This window comes from Lissotriton helveticus, chromosome 4_2 (assembly GCF_964261635.1).
Source record: "Lissotriton helveticus chromosome 4_2, aLisHel1.1, whole genome shotgun sequence".
Classification (NCBI taxonomy): Eukaryota; Metazoa; Chordata; class Amphibia; order Caudata; family Salamandridae; genus Lissotriton; species Lissotriton helveticus.
Window position 1 is genome coordinate 112,537,528 of NC_136064.1, and position 20,828 is coordinate 112,558,355.

Consider the following 20,828-nt stretch of genomic DNA (forward strand, 5'->3'; position numbering starts at 1 on the left):
CGCTCCCCTCCAAAGATTACATCCTTCTGGGAGACCTCAACTTTCACCTTGAAAAGAACAACGACCGCAACACCGCCACCCTCTTGGACAACCTCGCAAACCTCGGACTTAAACAACTGGTCACTTCCCCTACCCACATCGCAGGTCACACACTCGACCCCATCTTCACCTCCAGCAATCATGTCTCCTTCAGCCACACTACGGATCTCCTCTGGACTGACCACAGCTGCGTTCACTTCACCTACAACAAGCCAAAACCCACCAACCACCTCCAACCAACTCTGCAAAGAAACTGGAACAAGATCACCACCGACCAGATCTCCGCATCGCTCCTTCGAAACACCCCAGCCCACTCGTCTAACCCAGACCAAGCCGCCGCCAACTTCACCCTATGGTTATCCAACACCGCCGACACCCTAGCACCACTGAAAAAACGTCAAAGCAAACCTGGTAACAAGAAGGCTTCATGGTTCAACGATGATCTTAAGAAGTCCAAGAAACTCTGCCGCTCCCTTGAAAAGACCTGGAAAAAAGACCCAACCACTAGCACCAAGGACGCCTTCAAAAACTCCACCCGCACTCACCACCAACTAATCCGAAAGGCCAAGAAAACAGCATTCAAGGATCGACTTGACAACAACGCCCACAACAGCAAGGAACTCTTCAACATCGTCAAGGAATTCTCCAACCCCTCCGCCAACTCTAACGACATCACCCCCTCTCAAGCCCTCTGCGACTCCCTGGCCTCATTCTTCCACAACAAAATTGCAGACATCCACAACAGCTTCAACAACCAACCCGGAGACCAACCCACCCAACCATCTGCCGAACACTCCCCCCCCTCGAACACCCTCAACGACTGGAACCCAATCTCTACTGAGGACACAATCCGCCTGATGAATTCCATCCACTCAGGCTCCCCCACAGACCCATGTCCTCACCACATCTTCAACAAAGCAGACTCCATCATAGCACCGCACCTACGAGACGTCATCAACTGCTCCTTCAACTCCGCCACCTTCCCGGAAAGCTGGAAACACGCTGAACTCACCGCCCTTCTGAAAAAACCCACAGCGGACCCCACCGAACTCAAAAATTACCGCCCCATTTCGCTCCTTCCATTCCCGGCCAAAGTCATCGAGAAAGCCGTCAACAACCAGCTCGCCGCTTTCCTCGAAGCCAACAAATCCCTCGACTCCTCACAATCCGGCTTCCGAGCAAAACACAGCACTGAGACCGCCCTCATCGCAGCAACAGACGACATTCGAACTCTATTGGACAATGGAGACACAGTCGCCCTCATCCTCCTCGACCTCTCGGCAGCATTCGACACAGTTTGTCACAGCACCCTGTTACAACGCCTCAATAACATCGGAATACAAGGAAAAGCACTTGAATGGATCACCTCGTTCCTCACCGGAAGAACCCAGAGAGTCCGCCTCCCACCATTCAAGTCCGAGGCCAATGAAGTCATCTGCGGCGTACCTCAAGGATCCTCACTCAGCCCCACCCTCTTCAACGTCTACATGAGCCCCCTCCCGACCATCGCCCGCCAACACAACCTCAACATCATCTCTTACGCGGATGACACTCAACTAATCCTTTCTCTCACCAATGACCCCAGCACCGCCAAAACTAACCTACACGAAGGAATGAAAGAAGTTGCCGAATGGATGAAACAAAGCCGTCTGAAACTGAACTCAGACAAAACAGAAGTCCTCATCTTAGGTACATCCTCATCTGCATGGGACGACTCTTGGTGGCCGGAAGCCCTTGGAAAAGCACCCATCCCGACAGAACACGCACGGAACCTAGGCGTTATCCTGGATTCTTCACTCTCAATGAACAGACAAGTCAGCGCCGTTACCTCATCCTGCTTCAACATTCTCCGCATGCTCAGAAAAACATTTCGCTGGATCCCCAACGAAACAAGGAAAACAGTCACCCATGCTCTAGTCACGAGCCGTCTGGACTACGGAAACACCCTCTACGCCGGTACTACCGCTAAACTCCAGAAGAAACTCCAACGAATCCAAAACGCCTCAGCCAGGATCATATTAGACATCCCGCGCAACGAACACATCTCTGGTCACCTGAAAGACCTCCACTGGCTACCCGTCAATAAGAGAATCACCTTCCGACTGCTAACCCACGCACACAAATCACTCTACGACATCGGACCAGAATGCCTCAACTCACGACTATCCTTCTACACCCCCTCCCGCCAACTTCGCTCTTCCAGCCAAGCCCTCGCCACTGTACCTCGCATCAACAAGACCACCATGGGAGGCAGATCATTCTCCTACCTGGCTGCTAAAACATGGAACTCACTCCCCGCTTACCTTCGCCTCACCCAGAACCACCTAGCATTCAGAAAGCAACTTAAAACATGGATATTTGACAAGTAATACTCCTCCCATTTCTAAGCGCCTTGAGACCCTCTGGGTAGGTAGTGCGCTATATAAATTCTCTGACTTGACTACGCGTGAGAGTTCCCACTCTGCACACGACGTCCACAGGCCTCCTGCAACTAATCTAAGTGTTTAGTATTGTAGGAATAGCGTTTCTAAAGTCTATGAGAATAGTTACTTACCTGCTAGTAATTCGCATTCCACTTTTGTAATATATGTTTTTTCGTGCCCCTCGGGCATTTGTGTAAATTGTGCGACTTAAAGTATTTTCTTAAGAGTTTTGTATTGTGCTTAGCTCCCTGACTCATAAAGAGTTCAGGGTAGACTTGTTAGAAATAAATATACATTTATTTTCATAACAACTTGTGTGGTGTCCTTTCACTTGGTGTTCAAGGGGTAATGTGATGGTAAAACAGCTGGCTTAACACGCCCTCTAGAGTCTTGGCCTTAGACTGCTCGTATCCATGCTAGTAGGATAGCTGGTCTATAAGGTTGACTTACAACCAATCATCAATAAGGGTTGTTTGGACTGATATATAGTGATCACTAGAATAGTGAGCACTGCACATCAGGCCAACTTCTCACATTGGTGGCAGCGGTGGGATTTGAGCTTGCTGTTGTTTTACCACACATATCCTAAGAATATCTTGCGAAAGATCACAGAAGTACTAAAGGTACATATAACTTAGCTTAGAATACTCTGAGTTCTACTGAACCAGCTGTTGTAGCTCCTAGGGCCTAGCACACCCTAAACTACAACTCTAGCAAGGGATCAGTAGGTAAACATATAGTGTAGGTAAGTGCACCACTTACACCTCACTAGAAAAGCATGTCTACCCATGGAGAGTCTTCAGAGACTCCCCTTGTGGTTATTGACCCTCCACAGGTCAACTCAAGATATGCAGCTCTCAATTTCCAGGAGTTGAGACACTTGTGTACCTCCAGGAAATTGAAACAGGGGTCTAACCCCACCACTCCCTTTCTGTTGGGTCTCTTAGAGACTTATGATGCTAGGAAAGCATCTCAGGGAGATGGGAATATGCCAGCCTTAGAAGGGCACCTTGGTGATCCAGACCTCCACAACACTGTAAATGCAGTTGAGGAGGAGGATCCTGAGGAACTCTCTGGGGATGAGGTAGACAAAGGTCTTGAGGTAGTCAGAAGGCTAACTAGGGCCAACATAGACTTGCTTGGGCTAGGATCTGGGGGACCCCCAGTACTGACCCTAAGTAGGCCTAACCTTGGAGTTAGGAGAGATAGATCTCTTTCTAGGGACTCCATTAGATCTCTGCACTCTAATGCCTCTTCTCAGGGGAGAAGGAACTCTCCCCAGAGGAGATTGACTTCCCCTCAGAGAAGAGAGCATGAAGCAAGGATGAGACAAGCTACTCTGAGGATTGAAAGGGAAGAACTTGCCCTGGCCAAAGAGAAGCTTGCCTTTGCTAGAGAGCAGCAGATGAGTGGGTTAGCTCCCACTGGTGCCAGCAATCTCCCAAGAGATAGAGAGAAGGGTTTAGACACTAAACACCTGACAAAAATAGTGCCCCCCTTTAAGGAAGGGGATGACATCCAGAAATGGATGGCTGCTTTGGAGAGGGCCTGCACTGTGCAGGGCATTCCCCAAAGTCAGTGGGCAGCTATACTGTGGCTCTCCTTTGATGGTAAAGGTAGAGACAAGCTCCTCACTACAAGAGTGGAGGATGCTAACAATTACCAGGTCCTGAAAAATGCACTTGTTGATGGGTTTGGCTTAACCACTGAACAGTACAGGTTGCTGTTCAGAGACACCCAGAAAACTCAGTCTCAGGACTGGTCTGACTTTGTTGATTGTGCCACTAAGGCTTTGGAAGGCTGGCTACTGGGTAGCAAGGTTACTGACTTCACAGGATTGTATAATCTTATTATGAGAGAGCAAGTCTTAAATAATTGTCAGAACCAGTTATTACACCAGCACCTGGTAGACTCTGATCTGACCTCTCCACAAGAATTGGGTAAGAGGGCAGACAAGTGGGTCAGAACCAGGATTAGGCCTAAGAACCAAGGTGGTGACCAGAAAAAGGAATCAACCAAGCCTCAAGAGAAGGGTGGGAATAAATCTGCAGATCAAACCACATCAGGGCCCCAAAAATCCTCTGAGGGGGGTGGGTCCCAGAATTCTTCTAATAACCAAAAGAAACCTTATTGTTATCCCTGTAAACAGGTGGGTCATTTGAAAACTGACAGCAGTTGCCCAAAGAATAACAATAAGGAGAACATACCCCCAAGTAACATTCCCAAACCTCCTGTTACTATTAGTAGTAATCCCCAGGTGGTGGGAGTGCCCCCAAGAATTTGGGTGCATTTACTTTGGGAGTTCCTGGGGACTCTGGCCTAACCAGGTCCCCAAACTTAGATACTCTTGTCTGTGAGACTGGCATGGGGTTTGCCAACTTCACAACTTGTCCCAACACTTTGGGCAAGTACAGACAGGAGCCCCTCATCAATGGTATAAAAGTTGAGGCCTATAGAGATACAGGGGCTAGCATCACTATGGTGACTGAGAGTCTAGTCCCCTCAAGGCAACTTTTACCTGGTGCCACATACCAGGTGACCAATATTGATGGAGTACAGAGAGATCATCCCATGGCAGTGGTCAATCTCAGCTGGGGAGGTGTCACTGGCCACAAGAGAGTGGCAGTGTCACCAAACTTGCCTGTAGATTGCCTACTGGGGAATGATTTAGAGCTCTCAGCCTGGGCTGAAGTAGAGCAAGAAACCCATTTTAGAATGGTAAACATCCATGGTAAGGTTAGTGGGGCAGTGATAGCCACAGCCCCAGTCCCAGTCCAAGATGTCCTCCCTGAACAGGTCAGGAGGGCTGTGCCAGTCACAGCCCAATCTCAGACAACTTCCTTCCCAGAACAGGTTGTCAAGGCTGTGATGGTCACAGCCCACACCCAAACTGAGCCCCCTCCTGAAAAGGTTGGGAGAGTTGTGATGGCCACAGCTCAAACTCAGACAGATGATAGTGTTGTGAAGCCTGAAACTATGGATCACTCCACTCAGACAGAGAGCATTGAGGAGGAAGAGAAATCTCCCTCCCACCAGACTTTAGGAAAGGGTCAGCCTCCTCAGGGAACTAATCTGACCCCTTGTGAAGAAACTGCCACAGAGGTAGTCAGGCCTAGCCTGGCAGAACCCCTGATGTCAGTGGACCCTTCCAAGGTGGGACCCAGTCTGGAGCAGGTAACCTGCCCCTCTCTACCCTGCCTCAGTCAGCCCAGGGCTGTAGAGGTCAGGGAGGCCAGTGTTGGACCCCAAAGGGCCCCCTGTCCAAAAGAATTCCCCAATCAGCAGATTAAGGGCACTGAAGCTAGCAGTCCTAGCCAAGTGAAAATAAAACAAACTCCTGAGGGATCCCCCTTAAATTTAGTTAGGGACCTCCCACAGATGGACACTGTTGGGCACAGCCAGACCTGGGACCTAAGGGCCCCAAACCTGACCTATCCCTCCAGTAAGCCAAACAGAGGGACCCAACCTCCAGCTGTAGGTAGCCAGAGGTTGACCCTGAGAGCCCAAAACAACTCAGTCTTGGAAAGAAAGGCCTCTATGGTGGAAAATGATTGGAGGAAGCTGAGCCCAAAATTAGTGGAGCCTCACTTCAGTACTCCATTTCAGCACCAGCCTTTTCCTTTGCCAAAACACACCACAGGTAGAGATTCCCTATGGTGGAGACCCTCAGATACCCTTAGGGTGAGGGATTGCTTAGTGGACCATGAGATAGGGGGTAACCATGCCAATGCTGGTACTTCCTTATATGGCCACTCAGGCAATATAGGCTTACCTGGCAAGGATAGCCTTATCTCCTTTCGTTTGGGGGGGGGTTATGTAGGAAGGTAGATCCCTGACTATGGTTGCCCCCAACTTTTTTGCCTGGTGTTTTGCTGGTTTTCTGACTTAGTTGACCTGGGGCCCTGCTATTCAGGACCCCAGGCCTACTGCTCTCTGTAAAATGGATTCCATGTACCTTAGGTACATATCTAATTGGATACTGAGTCACCTTGTCAGTCCCTGTACAGTGTACCTTAGGTACCCCGGGCATAGGTGTACCCAGGGCCTACCAGGGGCTGCAGCATGTATTATGCCACCCCTGGCTGGCCATCCAAATCTGACACAACTGGCTGCTTGACAGCTGGGGCAAGGTGGTGTAATCACCCTTTGCTTTAGATATAGTATACCTATATCTAACCCTAAAAATGGACACACAGATCTCCCATCAGTCACTCCAATGGCAGGCCTTAACAATCCTGAAGGCAGAGTGCTTGGAATCGTGTGAGATAGTGCTCTGGCATGAGCTGAGCCTGTCTGCGGCTTTCGGGATCCATCCCTTAGCCGTTTCCATGATATCGCATACCATATACTCTTAAGTGCATTATAATCCTCGCGGTTATATGCCAACTCTGGTATCGCTTTATCAAAACATGTCGAGTAAGGTGTCATACGAATTGGAATACTAACCCCTCGCCAATTCTGGCGACGGGGTTAGCATTCCACCCTTCTAGAGGGACACGACATGTATGTAACCTATAACCCCGGTTAAAGTCAGACAGAGCCTTAGCATCCACAAAATGGATGCTGCCACCGAGACACAAGTCTGCCCTCCTGCTGCTGGGAGTCCTCCCAGAGCAGGAGGCAAGGACAAAGGGTTTCCTGCCAGGGGCGGTGCCAGCACCGTCCCAGACAGGGTTTTGTGTATTCCAGGTAGGCAGGGCTACAGAGGAAGGTGACTGCAAGTGGCACCCCGGTGCTCACTGTGCATAGGCCGGCTTCAACCAGTTCCAGGGGCACACCAGCCCCTGAGCTGGGGAAAGCCCGCCAAAGGAGAGGGGTGTAACCACCCCCCTCCTGGTCCCACCCATAGGGCAGGACTTAGTCGCGTGCCAGCCCCCTTTTCCAAGATAAAGGTAGGAGCAGGCCCCCTTCCAAATTAGATCATCTTTGGAATCAAGACACGACTTTCTACGAAAGGACTTCAAGATTTCTTCTTCAAGATTCTCCCTTGTGACTAAGGAGTAGTCACCCTGCAGCAGCAGGCACCATCTTAAGAAACACTGCGGTCTGCTGTAAGTCCTTCCTCCGGAATCCGACTGCCCAGCTCGACGAGAACCGGCTTCCCTGGCACCTCTGACCTCTACCCACCTCTACAGCCCAGCTGAGAACCGTGGGTGCGACGAGACCTCGAGGGACCGGCCATCTTCAAGACTGCACGACTTCTTTCCAGCACGACCGCCGAGGGATCCTCTGGTGAGTGCTTTGGGGTCTGAGAAGCCCCGACCCTGAGCAGCCCCAGCACCGAAGTTCAGCCTCCCAGCATCTCCACGATCTGCGTGGGGCCCTTCTGCTTTTTGCTGCTCACCGCGTTGTTTGGCTACTAGCCCGCTGGCTTGTGGCCTTCTTAACGACGCCCGACGACATCACTGTTGCTGGTCTGGTTGTCCCAGACTGGCCCTTGCTCCCTTCCAAGAGAGGAGCACCCCGGACCCTCCTGGTCCACTCCAGACGCCATTTTAGGTCCACCGCGTGGGCTTGAGTTTGCCAAGACTTGTTGCCCCAATCCTGGGTCCAGCGACGTCGAGAGCATCATCCATCGTGGGACAGCTCGTACCTCCATCCTGGTCGCCGACAACGCCTCCTGGTCCGTGAGACTACAGAGCCCAGCGTCGCCCACTCACCTGACTGCGGTGACTTCGCCCGGTGCCATCCTGGTGCCCACTTAATCACTGGCTAGTGATTCAGAACTTGGTCCCCTCTGCTTTCAGGTTTTTTTCTTCCCTGATCCAGGCTTGGATCACCACGGACTTTCTTCACTGGCCGCCTGCCAGCAACTTCTTTCTTCAGGCTCCTGGTTCTTCAACGTGGGTTTCTGAAGCAACTTCAACCCTATGCAGCCGCAGCCCCTGGGCTAGGTAACCTGAGTACTCCGGTGCTCCAGCATAGTCCAACACCCTAAGTGTTCGGATCCACTCCCAATTTCGACCCACCTAGTCGGGTTCGCCCGAGAACAGTAACTTTGTCTTTACTAGCTTCCATAGACTTTTTCCCGCCTTACGCGTGAGAGTTCCCACTCTGCACACGACGTCCACAGGCCTCCTGCAACTAATCTAAGTGTTTAGTATTGTAGGAATAGCGTTTCTAAAGTCTATGAGAATAGTTACTTACCTGCTAGTAATTCGCATTCCACTTTTGTAATATATGGTTTTTCGTGCCCCTCGGGCATTTGTGTAAATTGTGCGACTTAAAGTATTTTCTTAAGAGTTTTGTATTGTGCTTAGCTCCCTGACTCATAAAGAGTTCAGGGTAGACTTGTTAGAAATAAATATACATTTATTTTCATAACAACTTGTGTGGTGTCCTTTCACTTGGTGTTCAAGGGGTAATGTGATGGTAAAACAGCTGGCTTAACACGCCCTCTAGAGTCTTAGCCTTAGACTGCTCGTATCCATGCTACTAGGATACCTGGTCTATAAGGTTGACTTACAACCAATCATCAATAAGGGTTGTTTGGACTGATATATAGTGATCACTAGAATAGTGAGCACTGCACATCAGGCCAACTTCTCACACCGGGGTTCACAGTTACATACATGTCGTGTCCCTCTAGAAGCGTGGAATGCTACCCCCGTCACCAGAATTGGCGAGGGGGTAGTATTCCAAATCGTATGACACCTTACTCGACATGTTTTGATAATGTTATACCAGAGTTAGGATTTAACCGCGAGGTTGATAATGCACTTAAGAGTATATGGTATAGCGTTATCATGGAACAGCTATTAGGACTTGGTTCCGCAAGCTGCAAACGGGCTCAGCTCATGCCAGAGCACCATCTCACATAATTCCAAGCACTCTGCCTTCAGGATTGATAAGGCCTTCCATAGGAGTGACTGATAGGAATATATGTGTCCATTTTAGGGTTAGATATAGGTATACTATATCTACAGCAAAGGGTGTTTACACCACCTTGCCCCAGCTGTCATGCCGCCAGTTGTGTCAGATTTAGATGGCCAGCCAGGGGTGGCATAATACATGCTTCAGCCCCTGGTAGGCCCTGGGTACACCTATGCCCTGGATACCTAAGGTATACTGTACAGGGACTGATAAGGTGGTCCAGTACCAATTGGTAAATGCACCTAAAGTACATGGTTGTCAATTTAGAGAGAGAACAGCTAGGCTGTGGGTCTGATTAGCAGGCCCACAGCCAGGGAAAGTCGTAAACCAGTGAAGCAAAAAGCAAAAATCTGGGGTGACCATAGGATTGCAGACCCCACTCTCCTACATAACCCCCCTGTTGGACCCGGCCTCGTGGCGTGGTCCTACCCCTCCCGCATGGCGGGCCCCGGACGACATCGGCCCTCCATCCAGCCCAGGTCGGCCTCGGGCACCCCTCTGCACGACCTACAAACCACCAGATCCGCCACCCGGCGGCCCACAACCACTGACACGGCACACTCGGGCCGCCCCAGCATTACCGGTCCGGTGCCCACCCCGGACCCTCATTCCAGGCCCGACGCCATCTTGGGCCCATCACGTCACAGACACGTGGTCCCGGCCCAGCCGCGGCCACGGCCCCAGCGAGCCCGCCATCGAGGCACCAAGAGCCCTCCGGGTGGTAGAGTGGCCACTCAACCAGAGACAAGGAGAGGGGAGTTTCGATGGCTCCCCAACCGTCCCCGGATGCCTGGTTTCGATCGGCCTCCGGCCTCCCTGAGCGCAGGCTCCACCCCCTGCTGGGTGTCTGGACACCATCATCCCGGCCCCTCTGACCCCCAGGCGAGAGGGTCCGGACATCAAAGGACTCCAGACCTATATCTGGGCCAGCCCCGGGGTAGGACTGCAGTTGTATCCCGGAGTCGAGAAGCCCTGCTGACGCTGTCGCGGCTGACCCTGAGACGAACTCACCTTGCTGTTCTACCTGGGACCTGCTGGCGCTGCCGCGGTCCATCTTCGCTGTAACCACCTTGGAGCCTGCTGGCGCTGCCGCGGTCCACACTCGCTGAACCATCTTGGAACCTGCTGGCGCTGCCGCGGTCCACACTCGCTGAACCATCTTGGAGCCTGCTGGCGCTGCCGCAGTCCACACTCGCTGAACCATCTTGGAACCTGCTGGCGCTGCCGCGGTCCACACTCGCTGAACCATCTTGGAACCTGCTGGCGCTGCCGCGGTCCACCCTCGCTGAACCATCTTGGAACCTGCTGGCGCTGCCGCGGTCCACACTCGCTGAACCACCTTGGAGCCTGCTGGCGCTGCCGCGGCCCAACCTTCCGGAACCCGCCAGCTCGAGGATTGAGAGCTGTGCGTAGAGTCTCCTGGCAACCGACCATCTATAAGACTGTCCCGCTACCTTGCCCCTTGTCACGAGACTTTCCAGATCTCGGGATCTGCTGTATATATTGAAACGATACTTATTGCCAGATAAAGATTGAAAACCCTACCTACGTGTGGTGTACATTTGTAGTGGTGTGATTACTCTGCTGTACGATTCTAGGAGAGGGCCCTCACGTCGGAGGCCTCTCGACATCGCTCGGTCCCTACCCTGAAGGAGGGGTAGACCTAGGGGTGGTCAGTCAGACACCTTCTGCCTCCCCCGGGTTGGCCTTTCTAACATTGGTGGCAGGCGCTGCGATCCGAGCCAACGCAAAATCGTACAGAGAGTGATCTAGCCGCTACGACGGAAAAACACACAGAGACCATGACGACCCAAGAACCCAACCTACCTGCCGAATTCCAGAAAGAGAAGATAGAAGAATACAGCCACAAAGAACTAAAACAATTCTGTAAAGACATGGGTATCGCTACCACTGGCCTGAGCACACAAGAGGACTTCAAATCGGCCCTACAAGCCTGGGTGGAAACCCGAGACAGACCACCCCAAGAGGAGAATAGCCCGACCGGGCAACAGGAAACCAGCGCACCCCCGACGGGGGAAAGAACCGCAACACTAAACGCAGACCTCATCTATGAAGACGCTCGAGAACGAGAGCGCAACCGGCTACACGAATTGGAGCTTGCACGACTCCAGCTAGACGGAGAACTCCAGCTAGCGGAGAAAAAGATAGCCCTCGAGCAACTACGGCTGGAGGGGGATCTAGAAGAGAAACGGAGACAACGTGACCTCGAAGAAAAACGACTAGCATATGAACACGAACGAGGCCTGAGAGAACTAGAAATCAAAGCCAAGATCAACGAAGATAGCGCGGCCGGGGCCAAGACCTCGGCCCCTCCCGTGGACACCAAGGTTCACCTACCGAAAGATGTAGTCAAAGAATACTACAAGAACGATGATATCCAGCAATGGTTCAAAGCCTACGAGGTGGCCATGACCGCCCATCGGGGGCCCCTGAAGGATTGGGGCGCCGGCCTGTGGGGAAAGTTCGTCAACGAAGGGAGGGACGCCCTGCTGGAACTCCCTGACACCGAAATGACCTCCTATGAACACATGAAAACGGCCCTACTCACGCGCTACGGACTCACCCCCGAAATGTACCGGCAGAGGTTCCGACACTGTAAAAAAATCCCCGGTACCACTTGGGTGGAATATGTGAACTTTTTTAGCAAAGCCTTCGAGGGGTGGGTCAAAGGCAGTCAGGTCACTACCTACCAGCAGTTTGTCGACCTTATGTTATGGGAGCACCTCTCCAACAACTGCTTCATTGAACTACGACAGCACCTCCTCGACAGCAAGTTGACCGAGCCGCGAAAGCTAGCGGTCGAAGCAGATTGGTGGGCGAGCAACCGCGTCCACCGGAACACCACAGGAGAATACGGACGAGGGTCCCCGGGGAACCACCGGCCGCGAGGCGGCGGGTCTGGCATCAGCCGAGGCCGAGACCTCCCGCCGGGGTCTTCGCCCGCCTCCTCTACACCAGCCCGAGGGGGGCCCATCCAGCCCGACCGGGGCCACGCCCCAACGTTACGTGCCACGGCATCTGCTCCAATCTCATAACTTTGACCACGTCTCCTCAGATACCTCAAATTTGGACTGATCATTGCTTTATTCCATTTGACATCGAGATACCAGCTCCTGCCAAACCCAGCATGAAGCGCTCCCACCCCTCCTTCACAGTTAACTGGAGGAAAGTGACGGAACGCATTAAGCTACATTCTCATCCCCTATCTCAATCCCCAAAACTAACTGGAGATGTAGTAGTTGACTCTAGCAACTTCCATGCTTGGATGGATCAAATCGTTTCGGATAACTCCGAACCTAAAAGCCACCATGCGATATGTCATAAGAGAAAGCCTAACGCACCTTGGTTCACTCAGACCTTATCCGATAGCCATCTTCTTTGTCGGAAATTAGAAAGACAATGGAGAAAAATGTACGATGAGGCTGCAAGAGCACTGTATGTCCAACAGAGGAAATTATATCTTTCCAATATAAAAATGGCAAAAAAGGAATATTTTACTAAGGCCATAAATGAAGCCTACCAAAAACAAAAAACTGTTTTCACAATAGTTAAGTCTTTCACCCATCCTAAAGCCCTCACGCCCAAAATTCCACCATCAGAGAGCTTGTGTAACCAAATTGCAGATTTCTTTGTAGATAAAATCGTCAACATCCAGAAAGACTTCCCTCCTCCTTTGCCCAACTCCAACAAGGTAACAGATAACTACCCCCCGCTTTCCAGTTTTAAACCTGTTTCCCTTCAACAAACAGGCAAGGCAATTCTGGCATGCAAATCAGGAGCCCCTACTGACTCCTGTCCTCCTATCATCTTGCATCACTTGATTGAGGCAGTAAACCCCTATATTAACATCATCATTAATGAATCTCTCGAGTCCGGGACAGTGCCCAATGACTGGAAAAAGGCCATTGTGAAGCCTCTGATGAAGAAGCAGAACAAGTCGCCCACCGATCTAACCAACATGCGCCCCATTTCACTACTACCTGTCCTTAGTAAGATCATGGAACAGTTAGTACATGGAGAACTAAAAACATTTGTAGAGACTCATAACATCCTACACCCTCAACAGTCGGGATTTCGCTCCGGTCACTCCACCGAAACAGCCTTGATCGAACTAACTGATTCCATCAAGTTCCTGCAGGATGAAGGAAGGCAAGCTGTCCTCATCCTGCTTGACTTAACAGCAGCGTTCGATACTATCTCGCATGCCATCCTGCTTGATAGAATGCGAGAGATCGGTGTGACAGACACAGTCTTGGCTTGGATCACATCTTTCCTATCTAATAGGTCCCAGACTGTGTCCTTGGGTCCCTATCTATCCAGCGAAAAACCCATCACATCAGGAGTGCCCCAGGGGTCCATATTAAGTCCTCTCTTTTTTAACATCTACATGGCACCCCTGCTCGCTGTGATAGAATCTCATGGGATCCTCGTCACGTCATACGCTGACGACACACAACTTGTCGTCACTATCGACAAAAAGTGTACGGATGTAGACTCACGATTTCAAAATTGCCTCTCTGATGTATTTCAGTGGTTGAATAAAAACCATTTAAGATGCAATAGTGCCAAGACCGAAATTATACCGCTAGGCAAAGATCTATCTTTCCATCCGAAAGATTGGTGGCCCATAGGATCTGAAGCCCCACCCAGTGCAGTATCATCAGCACGTAACCTAGGCGTGCAATTCGATTCATCCCTCTCCTTCGATGACCACGTCAGGATCACGGCTGGACGCTGTTTTGGACTTATCAAATCCTTAAAAAAATTCTTTGATTTCCTCCCCTTAGCAGCTCGAAAATCAGTCGCGGTAGCATTAATACTCTCCCGACTTGATTACTGCAATGGATTAATGACTGGAGTGAAAAAGTCCACCCTGAGAAAACTGCAGAGCATACAACATGCAGCTGCTAGATTGGTCCTTAAACTCCCTAAAAGGTCATCAGCTTCAGCAGCACTAAAATCTCTGCACTGGTTACCACTACATAAGAGAATTCTTTTTTAAACTTCTTCTCACTGTTTTCAAATCCCTGAGAAACACTGGTCGCCTCTACCTCACTAATCGCCTCATGCGCTACAATCCCTCGCGATGCTTGAGATCCTCTGGGACTAATCTCATCACGATTCCTAGATTTAAGTACAAAACCAAGGGTGGGAAAACTTTTACTGTTCTGGCAGCTAGGGCATGGAACAACTTACCAGTCAACCTTAGACTAATTGAAAAGGAGAGCCTTTTTAGAAAACTCCTCAAGATATGGGTGTACCAACAACCTGACACCTCTGTATTGGCAGCCATCTAGTTCCCAGTTTTTTCACCGCGTATCATCTTTCATTCATTTACTGCACGCAAGCTCAGCGCCAAGATGCTCCCTCCGGAGCGAATGTCCGCGCTTTATAAATACCCACAAATATCAAAATATCAAATATCACAGATGCCAGCGGCTGGGTCACTATGCCAATGATCCTCTCTGCCCCATGAACCAGCGGCCCGGCCCCACCGGGCCCCCCGGTCGACAAATCACTGCAGCTGCTCTGAGCGAAGAAAAGGATGAAGAAGAAGAGGTCCCTATGGAACCAGAAGAATGGGAGTCCGCGGCCATGTGCCTCGCCTCCCTGGGCGACAAAGACATGATCCCCCGAGACCAGATTCCGATCAACACCCAGAAGTACCGCCAGTGGGTCACCATCAACGGACGCCGGGCCGAGGCTCTCCGTGACACGGGGGCCAGCATAACCGCCGTCCGATGGCATCTGGTGACCCCAGACAAATCTTGCCCCACGTTCTATGCCCTGTCCGGTCAGCGGACAATTCCGAGAGCCTGTGCCAGATGGCTCGCATCCCCTTCGAGTGGGGAGGAGTGTCCGGCATGCTGAAAGTCACCGTCCGAGACGATGCCCCGGTGGACTGCCTCCTAGGGAACGACCTGGAAAGTTCCCCCTGGGCACAGATCGAGCGAAGAGAGCATCTGGGGATGCTAGGCCTTCCTGAATGGGTTTGCGTAACGACCCGATCCATGTCCACCCGGGACGCCGTCCCAACCGAAGACAATCTGCCTGAAGAACCTGAATGGCCGGCACCTCCGCCACCCGCCACTGCCACGGCCGAACAAGAACTGGGGCCGCAGAGCCCCAGCCATGAAGAACTTCCCGAGCTCGGGCCCCTTCCGGAACTAGCCCAGTGGCACCAAGAAGGGGGCCCCACCCGCGAGCAGTTCCGTCGGGAACAAAAGACATGTCCTTCCCTTGAGGGACTCCGACAACAAGCTGCCCTGCAAGCCACAGGAGACTCCTTGGGGTCCCACTGGATCTATTGGGACCAGGACCTCCTGTACAGTGAACAAAAGATCGCCGAGCTGGGGGCCGGCCGAGTGCTAGTCGTCCCCCTCCACTTCAGAGACTTTCTCTTAAACCTGGCACATGATGTGCCCCTCGCCGGGCACCTGGGGCAGGACCAAACCTACAGCCGCCTGGTGACCCACTTTTATTGGCCGAAGATGTGCAGCGATGTGTACAACCACTGCCGAACCTGTTCGACCTGCCAAGCCAGCGGAAAGAGTGGGGGGAAAATCAAGGCCCCACTCCAACCGTTTCCCGTGGTGACCACTCCCTTCGAGCGAGTAGGGATCGACATCGTGGGGCCCCTGGATCCTCCAACCTCTCAGGGGCACCGCTTCATCCTCGTCCTGGTGGACCATGCCACCCGCTACCCTGAAGCTATCCCCCTCCGGACTATCACAGCCCCCGTAGTGGGTCGGGCGCTAATGGGGATCTTCTCCAGAGTCGGCTTCCCCCGAGAGGTCGTAAGTGATCGGGGCACAAACTTTATATCGAAATATATGCGGTCCCTGTGGCAACAGTGCGGGGTCGCGTATAAGTTCACCACCCCGTATCACCCTCAAGGGAATGGACTAGTGGAGCGATTTAATAGGACCCTGAAAGGAATGATCAAGGGCCTAGAAGAGCCCCTCCGGCGCAAATGCGACGTTCTGCTGCCATGCCTCCTGTTCGCCTACCGGGAGGTACCCCAGAAGTCCCTGGGGTTCAGCCCCTTTGAACTATTATATGGACACCCTGTGCGAGGCCCCCTCAGCCTGGTCAAGGAAGGCTGGGAGCTGGCCGCCTCCGATACTCCGCCCGATGTTTTCCGATACCTCTTGACTCTCCGCAACCAGACTCGGAAGTTCCGGGAACTGGCCGAAACCAACCTGAAGGCCAGTCAAGAGGAGATGAAGCGCTGGTATGATGAAAATGCCTCGTCCATTGAATTCGAGCCGGGCCAGCAGGTCTGGGTCATGTCCCCGGTCGACCCCGGCGCCCTCCAGGACAAATGGACGGGGCCCTTCAAAGTGGTGGAGCGCAAGAGCCCCGTCACCTACCTAGTGGACATGGAGTCTCCCCGGAACCCCCTCCGGGTCCTACACGCCAACCGGCTCAAGCCCCACTTTGTCCGCACCGAACTGAGCCTGTTGTTGGCTACCGATGACAGAGCAGAGGACGACTCCGAGCCTCTACCAGACCTCCTGAGCACCTCCGAGAAAGATGGCTCCGTCGAGGGGGTCTCCCTCTCTCCCGCGCTGACACCCAAACAGCGCCAGGACTGCCAGAAACTGCTGGGTCAATTTGCGAACTTATTTTCCCTCACCCCCGGAGTCACCCAGTGGTGTGTTCACGACGTCGACACCGGAGACAGTCCGCCCGTGCGGCACCGAGCCTACCGAGTCCCCGACCGAGTCCGGGCCTGCATCCAAGCCGAAGTTTCCAAGATGCTAGCCCTAGGGGTAGTCGAACCCTCAGACAGTCCATGGGCCAGTCCCGTCGTCCTGGTCCCTAAGGCCGCCGCCCCCGGGGTGCCCCCGGAGCTGCGGTTCTGTGTCGACTACCGGGGACTGAATGCCGTCACCAGTACCGACGCCCATCCCATTCCCCGAGCGGATGAACTGATCGATCGCCTGGGAGCCGCCAGGTACCTCAGCACCTTCAACCTCACGGCCGGATACTGGCAAATCGGCCTCACGCCAGGGGCACAAGAACGATCCGCTTTCTCGACCCCCGATGGCCACTTCCACTTCAACGTGATGCCCTTCGGCATGAAGAATGCTCCGGCCACCTTCCAGAGACTAGTGAATCGGGTGCTGGCAGGGCTGGAGGAGTTCAGTGCCGCCTATCTGGACGATATTGCGGTGTACAGCCTCTGTTGGGACGAGCACCTGACCCACCTCTGGAAGGTCCTGACGGCCCTCCAACGGGCCGGACTAACAATAAAAGCCAGCAAGTGCCAGATCAGACAAGGGTCCGTGACCTATCTGGGACACCAAGTGGGGAGCGGCCAAGTGGCTCCCCTTCAACCCAAGATCGACGCCATCCAGGCCTGGGAGCCCCCCGTCACCCAGACCGCCGTCCGAGCCTTCCTGGGGCTCACTGGATACTATCGGCGGTTCATAAAGGACTATGGGAGCATTGTGGGGCCCCTCACAGAACTAACCTCCAAGAGACTACCCCCGAAGGTGCACTGGACCCCCGAGTGCCAAGTAGCCTTTGAGACACTAAAGACTGCCATGTGCACCGCCCCGGTGCTCCAGGCCCCCGACTACAGCCGAGAGTTCATCGTCCAAACTGACGCCTCGGAACATGGCATTGGGGCCGGACTCTCCCAAATGAACTCTGACGGAGTTGACCTTCCTGTGGCCTTCATCAGCCGGCGCCTGCTGGCCCGAGAACAACGATGGAGCACCATCGAGAGGGAAGCATTCGCCGTCGTATAGGCCCTAAAGAAGCTCCGGCCCTACCTCTTCGGCACCCACTTCCGAGTACAGACCGACCACCGGCCCCTGCGGTGGTTGATGCAGATGCGGGGCGAGAACCCGAAGTTGCTACGTTGGTCCATCTCCCTCCAAGGGATGAACTTCACCGTGGAGCATCGCCCTGGCAACGACCACGCCAACGCTGACGGCCTCTCCAGATTCTTCCGCCTTGTCGAGGAGAATCCCCAAGAAGATGGGTGACTCTCCCCTGCCTTCAGCTGGGGGGGACGTGTGTTGGACCCGGCCTCGTGGTGTGGTCCTACCCCTCCCGCATGGCGGGCCCCGGACGACATCGGCCCTCCATCCAGCCCGGGTCGGCCTCGTGCACCCCTCTGCATGACCTACAAACCACCAGATCCGCCACCCGGCGGCCCACAACCACTGACACGGCACACTCGGGCCGCCCCAGCATTACCGGTCCGGTGCCCACCCCGGACCCTCATTCCAGGCCCGACGCCATCTTGGGCCCATCACGTCACAGACACGTGGTCCCGGCCCAGCCGCGGCCACGGCCCCAGCGAGCCCGCCATCGAGGAAGAGCCCTCCGGGTGGTAGAGTGGCCACTCAACCAGAGACAAGGAGAGGGGAGTTTCGATGGCTCCCCAACCGTCCCCGGATGCCTGGTTTCGATCGGCCTCCGGCCTCCCTGAGTGCGGGCTCCACCCCCTGCTGGGTGTCTGGACACCATCATCCCAGCCCCTCTGACCCCCAGGCGAGAGGGTCCGGACATCAAAGGACTCCAGACCTATATCTGGGCCAGCCCCGGGGTAGGACGGCAGTTGTATCCCGGAGTCGAGAAGCCCTGCTGACGCTGTCGCGGCTGACCCTGAGACGAACTCACCTTGCTGTTCTACCTGGAACCTGCTGGCGCTGCCGCGGTCCATCTTCGCTGTAACCACCTTGGAGCCTGCTGGCGCTGCCGCGGTCCACACTCGCTGAACCATCTTGGAACCTGCTGGCGCTGCCGCGGTCCACACTCGCTGAACCATCTTGGAGCCTGCTGGCGCTGCCGCGGTCCACACTCGCTGAACCATCTTGGAACCTGCTGGCGCTGCCGCGGTCCACACTCGCTGAACCATCTTGGAGCCTGCTGGCGCTGCCGCGGTCCACACTCGCTGAACCACCTTGGAGCCTGCTGGCGCTGCCGCGGCCCAACCTTCCGGAACCCCCCAGCTCGAGGATTGAGAGCTGTGCGTAGAGTCTCCTGGCAACCGACCATCTATAAGACTGTCCCGCTACCTTGCCCCTTGTCACGAGACTTTCCAGATCTCAGGATCTGCTGTATATATTGAAACGATACTTATTGCCAGATAAAGATTGAAAACCCTACCTACGTGTGGTGTACATTTGTAGTGGTGTGATTACTCTGCTGTACGATTCTAGGAGAGGGCCCTCACGTCGGAGGCCTCTCGACATCGCTCGGTCCCTTCTCTGAAGGAGGGGTAGACCTAGGGGTGGTCAGTCAGACACCTTCTGCCTCCCCCGGGTTGGCCTTTCTAACACCCCCCCAAACTTAGGGACATTAAACTAACCTTGACCAGGTGAGTCTTCCTGTTCTAAGTGGAAATACCTGGAGAGACCGTCTGCATTGCCATTGTCAGTCCCTGGTCTGTGCTCCACTGTTAAGTCCATCCCCTGTAGGGAAATGGACCACCTAAGAAGTTTGGGGTTTTCACCCTTCATCTGATTTAGCCATAAGAGGGGCTTATGGTCGGTCTGAATCTTGAAGTGAGTTCCAAACAAGTATGGCCTCAACTTCTTCAGGGCCCAAACCACAGCAAAGGCCTCCCAATAGCTGACCAACGTTTCTCTCTAGGGGTCAGCCTTCTGCTTATAAAAGCAATGGGCTGGTCATGACCATCAATATTCAGTTGAGAAATAACAGCTCCCACACCCAACTCAGATGCATCTGTTTGGACAATGAAGGTTTTGGAGTAGTCAGGACTCTTGAGAATATGTGCAGTACACATGGCCTGCTTTAGGTCATCAAATGCCTTTTGACAGCTAACTGTCCACTGAACTTTCTTTGGCATTTTCTTGCTTGTCAGGTCATTAAGTGGTGTCACAATGGACACATAATTTTTGACAAACTTCCTATAGTAACCAGACAGGCCCAAGAAAGCTCTGACCTGTGTCTGGGTGGTTGGAGAAGCCCAGTCCTTTATGGCCTGTATCTTGCTCTCCAATGGTTGAACCTGGCCTCCACCCACAAGATGGCCCAGGTACACAACCTGACTCTGCCCTATCTGGCACTTAGTAGCCTTGATAGTGAGGCCTGCCTTTTGCAGTGCCTCCAAAACTTTCCTCAGGTGGATCAGGTGATCCTCCCAGGTGGAGCTAAAGACAGCATTATCATCTAGATATGCTGCACAGAAGTCATCCAACCCAGTGAGAACTTGGTTCACCAACCTTTGAAAAGTGACAGGTGCATTTTTCAAACCAAAGGGCATCACCACAAATTGGTAATGACCTCCTGGGGTAGAAAAGGCTGTCTTGGCCTTGGCATCCTCAGCTAACCTGATCTGCCAATAACCAGCTGTGAGGTCAAATGTACTTAAGAAAGTTGCAGAAGCCAACTTGTCTATCAGTTCATGTGCCCTAGGTATTGGATGGGCATCTGTCTTAGTGACAGCATTGAGACCCCTGTAGTCTACACAAAACCTCATCTCTCTCT